The 6,271-nt window shown below is 43.6% G+C and overlaps 1 protein-coding gene across 2 annotated transcripts in view; it reads left to right on the plus strand.

Moving 5' to 3' along the window:
- The window catches only part of LOC113407422 (uncharacterized protein C1orf21), a 191,388-nt gene that overhangs the window by 61,459 nt on the left and 123,658 nt on the right, over nucleotides 1-6,271 (plus strand). The window lies entirely within an intron of this gene.

A 6,271-nucleotide genomic window follows, 5' to 3' on the forward strand; every position in this document is an offset into this window, starting at 1 on the left:
AGGGCCTTTGAGAGGTACTAAAAGAGGAAATGAATTAGAGGAATTCCAGGACACAGACAGAAAAAGACTGAGAAGAAAGATTGGAAAATAAAGGAAAGAAAGAAACATGAGGGAGAAAAACAGTGCAGAAGGGTTGATGAGAGAGAGTAAGGGAGAAGTGGAAAGTGGAGAAAAATTAATTGCGTGCATTTAGAGTGGAGACTGTACTCTAGTTTCTCAGCTCCCACTTTTAATGGTGGTAATTGCTGGTAGTCAGAAGGAGCTCTGGGAATGAAGTCTTTCACCTCCCATTTGGAAGTGTATGTCTAGCCTCTACCATTTCTCTTGGTGCCCTACACACAAAACTGTTAATCTTAAAACTGCTATGTTTTAATCTGGGAAATGTAGACATTTTTTTGAGCTTCCTAGGAGATTTTTCTTACTAAGATTTTATAGTTTGAAACTTGCAAATTGCATCTTGAATCTCGATAATTGGCAATGTGGGTGGTGAACACAACTGCAAATGGGTTGGGGGGGGGATTTCTAGTCTGTTTATTTTTGGCCACTGGACTATGTATGCCACTAACACTCTAGAACAACTAAAGAATATTTCAAGTTAAATAATGTAATTATAACAAAACTAGGTGGAAACTTCCATTGTGTCCTAATAATGTTTCTTAACATGTGAAGTACAGTATTGCATTTTACAGGTTCAAAACACCATGCATACATTAACTAATCCTGAGAAACATCCATGTGAGGGAGACATGTGGTAACATGTAGTAATCCTCAACAGTGCCTGAACATCACCACCATGGACTTCTGTACAGTGAGGCAATAAAGGTTCCCTCAATAATGGAGGCAGTATCAAGAAGGCTTGATCATTGCAAGGTGTCATGTATCATGGATTATGTTTGTTCTGCAAAATTAACGCTTGGGACAATGCTTGCTATCCTTGTTTTTTCCATACTATCTGAGTGTCACAGTAGGTATCTGTGTTCTGAGCATTTTACCACTCTGTAATCATGTTAACACTCCAAGGTTACTAAAGATTTAGGAAATATTTAATATTTCCAGTCCTAATAGTAAACTTTTCTCAGTGTAGTTTTTTATTAACTCACTTTATTGCTTACCAGAGCAGATGGACACGCAGACCAATGATCATCTATTTGTATTTTTATTTATAGGTACCATTACACTTATTGTCCTTTCCTCTAATCTAAAAAAATGCCAAATTCTAGTTCTTGTGTTCTAGTTACTCTGTTTAACTATTGTGTGCTTTTGTGCACAGCCCTTCCCGTTAATAAGTTGGTATATGCTACCTGAGCGTAAAAAGAATAAAACTCTGTTGTGGTTCTCTTCTCCCACAGAAACACTGCATACTTCCTGAGATTCTGGGGTTTCCATTGTTTCATCCTAGTCATCCTTGAGGTAGCAGATTATGTTCACTAACATTCTGGTCATGGATGATAAGACCATTTTCCAGAACTCATAGGAGCTGGTCCTGGACCAGCCAGAGGTATTGTTGCTGATTGACACAAGATATTTTCGGGTGAAGAGCTTTGCCATTTTTCTCATTCCCACAACCTACCAATGCTCAGGGTTGTCAAACATATTTCCCTAGCCTGTATGTGGGTCACTCCCACCCTGACTTTCATCAACAGTTCATCTAACTCAGACCATTTAGGGAGTCCATCAGGCATACTACTGGATCATTACTATTGCCAATTACACCAACCACGTACCTTCATGACTCCTTGATACAGGTCATGCCAGGAAGAAATAGTCAGATGAAACATCAGTCGGTGCCTATAAAGATGAATCCTTGATAGCTGCCACCTGTCCTCTGCAGTCAGCTATATGGGCCCACGAGAAGCACCACGACCATAGCTTCCTATTGATAACATGTTGTTTGTAGTCAATGAGCCCTTCACCATCCATGATCTTATTGCTGACAAGGCACTTCACCTGATCTGCCTTGCAGCAACATGGCTGACTGACATCACAGGCCTGGTTCTCCATCTCTCTTCTCCCAAGGATACTCTAGTAACTACAGGTTCAGAACTACGAAATTCAAATTTGGAGGCAGGATAGCCATTCTATTCTCTTACAGGCTCAACTATTGGAAAATCTCACCCTTTGGCTCTGTCATAAGGGGGGAAAAGGTTGTATCCTTTGAGTATGTGTCAGTGTGGATCCCACTGTAGATGTATGGGCGCTTGTGTGTGAGACTTGTCTTTTGAATAGCTGTGTTCCTTCCATATGAGGGCATAAAGGGTGGGATGCCTACAACTGTCCCTCAATTCCCTCTTATTGCCCATGGCAGTGAGATGGGACCCAGTGAGTATCCAGCCCTCTAGTCTTTAGCTCTTGCTAAACTCTTCATCACTCTTTCTACTTTCCATAGGAAAATAAAACCAACTCAACCCATCTGGACTGATCCCTGACAGTCAGCATGCCTATATAGGGCAGCTCAACTATTCCTGCCTCATGGCAGACTCTAAGTCAGTGGTTTTCAAACTGTGATCGCGACCCAGTACTGGGTCGCAGAATGTAAGGCACTTGGTCATGGCGGCTCTGGTCAGCACTGCCGACCGGGCCGTTAAAAGTCTCGTCGGCGGTGCTGCCTGGCTATGGCGGGCTAGTTCCTACCTGTTCTGACACTGCACTGCGACCCGGAAGCAACCAGCAACAGGTCCGGCTCCTAGACAGGGGAGCCACAGGGCTCTGCGCGCTGCCCCCACCCCAAGCACCCACTCCGCACTCCCATTGGCCGGGAGCTGCACAGAGAGCTTGCGCGCCTCTGCCTAGGAGCTGGACCTGCTGCTGGCTGCTTCCGGCGCGCAGCGCAGTCCACGGTGCGAAGGACAGACAGGAAGCCTGCCTTAGCAGCCCTGCTGCGCCGCTGACTGGGAGCCGCCTGAGGTAACCCCATGCCCCAATCCCCTGCTCCAGCCCTGAGTGTCCCCCAAACCCGGAGCTCCTGAGTGCCCCCCAAACCCCTCATCCCCAGAGCCTGCCCCCCTGTCCCCCACTACACCCCAACCCCCAGCCCTGAGCCGCCTCCTGCACCCCAAACCCCTCATCCCCAGCTTCGTTGGGTCGTGGGCATCAACAATTTCCTTCAACTGGGTCTCCAGAAAAAAAGTTTGAAAACCACCACTCTAAGTCGTCAGACCTGGCAGAGGCTCTGATGCTGAAGATCGTTGACTATGTGCTGTACTCAAGCATGCTGGCCTAGCATTCAGCTCTCTCAAGGTCCATCTCACAGCAAGAGTAGCATGTCACATTCTGGTTCATTCATGCTTGTTTGTCTCACATCAGCCTTATGCCCTAATGGAGGGGTTTGAAGCTATTCATCTAAAATAACATTCTGACACTTACGTTATTAGGGCACACTAATGTAGATACACATTGTTATAAGCAGTGACTCTCACTCTGTTATAGGAATGCAAGATCAGTTAAGATGATGTAAATAAAATTGCTGCATCTTCATTTCTGTGGTTGCTCGTTAAATACTTACAATGTATATGAATGGAATTAACGTGGTGCTTTTTTGCATACTAACTGGTAATATCTAAATGTTGTTTAATGAGCTGACTGATAAAAATCAGGGCTTGAAAAATCGCCTCAGGCACTTGCCCAAGGCAAGTAGGAAGCTTTTCCAGGCAATAGCCATCATCTATTACAAAATCTAAACTTCCTTTTAAAAATTAGTAAGTTTCCAGTCCTCATGGGAACAAAGAATATATTTTGTGTAAGGAAGATTAACTGAGGATGTGCTGTCTTCCTTAGTCCACAGACTGACAATTCCAGTGCCTCTGCTGCTCAAAGCTTGCCTAGGATACTGCAAAGTGAAAATTTGAACAGTCTTGTCATTTTCACGACCACTATTTAGAACACTATTTAGCATGGGGATCGGGTCCATTTCATTCTGCTGCTGCTTGGGAAAGCTATGAGCTATAGCAAAGGTGAGTAATAGAGCTTTACTGGAGAGGAAACCCAAAACTGAAAGCTAGGTGATATTATACAGTAGTGGAAATTATCTCCCTTCTGGCAACCAGAAAATGAGGGAAGGTTAGAGCTGCATTTCTTCTGAACAATGGGTCCCTATCTCTGTCTACAGCTAGTACATTAGTTCTCTGGCTACTAAGAGTCTGGTAAAATTTCCTATCCTGTGAGGGTGGATGGGAGTAAGAGGAGAACAAATTGATTGAATAAGTTAGAAATCTGTTGGGGGAAAGGCATTTTGGGGAGGGAGGAGAAAGAATGCAGAAAATATATGGGGTTTAGGTAGAGGATACCATGAACAGAAAGTGTGTATATGGAGGGATGGGAAACAGACATTGTTTGGAATGGGATTTCAGTGTATATTTAGATGCTTTGCTGAATCAAGGCCCTTAGCCATTAAATTGGGAGAGAGAGTTGCCTTTGTGAGGGTTTGATGGCACAGCTGTTTTTCCACCCTGGATAGTAGGCTCAGTCCCCGGGCATGAAACTAGTCTGTTTAGAGGAAAGAGGAGAGAGAGAGTTTTGAATTCAGAATATTGGCATAGTACTTGTAGATCAGAAAAGTGTCAGTATAAAAGTATCAGTACATTTTTCAAGATGTGGGTGAAATTATATAGTTCAGATTTTGGTTACAAATTATGAACAGTCAAGTGTCAGAAGGAGGCTGGCCAATGCACAGTGTCTGGGTTTTGAACTGTAATGGGATTTGCAATCTCATTTTGCATTTATATCGGCCCTACCTTCATAGATAAACTTTGTCATGATGTGTGTGAAATAAACAGGTCTGCAACTATTAACATAAATAGCTGAGAAATACTGGATTAAAAAACATAATCCACTAAGTGACTTTGAATTGTATAACCTTAGAAATAAAAGTAATAGTGGGTGTGTCTACACAGCAATTAAACACCCACAGCTGACCCGAGTCACAAACATCTACACTGCAATTTTACATCCATGCAGCCTGAGCCCCATGAGCCCGAGTCAGCTGATACAGGCCACCTGCCAGTGTTTAATTGCTATGTAGACATACCCAGAATGTCTGTCCCCCACATTTGGATACTCATATAGGCATTTAAGTACAGATGAGCATTTGTGTGTTTGTCTGCAGAGTTGTACTGGTTTAACTAAAGGTGTGATTTTTACATCAATTTAGTTAAATGAGTGCAGCTTTGTGTGTGGACACTCTTTTATATTGGTTTAAACTTTTTTTTTTTTAATTGGTTTAGCTTGAAGAGTACCCACACAGCCATTGGTATTGGTTTTTTAAACAGATTTAAGTTTAAATCAGTACAATTTCTGTGTGTATATAACTCTTAAACATGGGATTTAGACATTCCCTGAACATGCTCTCATTTTGAACATGAACTCCCTACAACTGCTGTCAACCAAACTTTGAAGTTGCTTTTGTCTGAGCATCAGAGCATTTGATTATTAAATAATTTTATTTTTAAATGTATTTATTAGCCTATAAAAGATCATAGGGATAAGCATTTTTTCATTGTGTATGGTGTGAAGTCCTGTTGTAGTATTGTTTTTTGTTTTGTTTTTGTGTCAAATTTATCAGGCACATGGACTGCTGGAATATTCTCTTTAGGAGTGCTCTACTTTTGTAGAGATCATTTAGTGCAGGGTGGCCTGAGAAGGAGGCAGAATTTACCAATGTACATTGCCCCCTATCAGCTCCCAGCGCCTCCCGCCCACCAGCAGCTCCGCCGATCAGTGCCTCCCACTCTCTTCCTCCCCGCACCTCCCGATCAGCTGTTTTGTGGTGTGCAGGAGGCTCTGTGGGGGGAGGAGCGAGGGCATGGCAGGCTCAGGGGAGGGCGCGGGAAGGGGTGGAGAGGGGGCAGGGCCTGTGGCAGAGCGAGGGGTTGAGCAGTGAGCCCCCCCGCCCCTTTCCGGTACATTGGAAAGTTGGCGCTTGTAGCTCCAGCCCTGAAGTCGGTGCCTATACAAGGAACCGCATATTAACTTCTGAAGAGCCGCATGTGGCTCCGGAGCTACAGGTTGGCCATCCCGATTTAGTGCAATAAACACTTAAGCAGGCAAAGGATTAATGCCATTTACTTTCATCTTTTGCATACAGGGACATAAGATCTTGACTGACTTTTCTTTTTGTCTGACCCAGTGTTCGACACTTGCATGTATCAGTTCCCAAGCACTAATAAGCTTTCTAAGAAAATTAGCAAAAAGAACAGGAGTACTTGTGGCACCTTAGAGACTACCAAATTTATTAGAGCATAAGCTTTCGTGGGCTACAGCCCACTTCTTCGGATGC

Source organism: Terrapene carolina, unplaced genomic scaffold (assembly GCF_002925995.2).
Source record: "Terrapene carolina triunguis isolate 2854851 unplaced genomic scaffold, T_m_triunguis-2.0 Scaffold211, whole genome shotgun sequence".
Classification (NCBI taxonomy): Eukaryota; Metazoa; Chordata; order Testudines; family Emydidae; genus Terrapene; species Terrapene triunguis.